The following is a 452-nucleotide window of genomic DNA, read 5'->3' on the forward strand; positions in this document are numbered from 1 at the left end:
GGCAATTAATGTAGTAGTGTTAGTGGGCGCTATCCTACACACTAAAGTGGTATAATTTGTAATTTAATTTAAGTTGTACGGGTATTGTTCGACGTCCTTCCACAAAAGGGCAACATTGGGATAGAAGCAACTGAACCTACTTAGGTTATTCTGTTCGAAAAATATTATAGGTACATTGTATATACATATACATATATATCGGGTTGATCGGAAAGTCATTTCGTTTTTTTCCCGACAGAGGATTTAATTTAATTCTTTTGCACCCAACTTCACATTTAAGCCGTATAATTTTTATATGCTTTGAGAGCTAATATAGCAAGGCTTGTGTGTGAAAAATTCCAATTAATTCTACGCAGTAGTTTTTGGTTGGTGCCCTTTTAAATATGGAGAGCGATAAGCAGCATTTTCGACATATCTTACTGTTTTACTACAGAAAGGGTAAAAATGCTGTT

The sequence above is a fragment of the Agrilus planipennis genome, unplaced genomic scaffold, assembly GCF_000699045.2.
Source record: "Agrilus planipennis isolate EAB-ADULT unplaced genomic scaffold, Apla_2.0 scaffold776, whole genome shotgun sequence".
NCBI lineage: Eukaryota > Metazoa > Arthropoda > Insecta > Coleoptera > Buprestidae > Agrilus > Agrilus planipennis.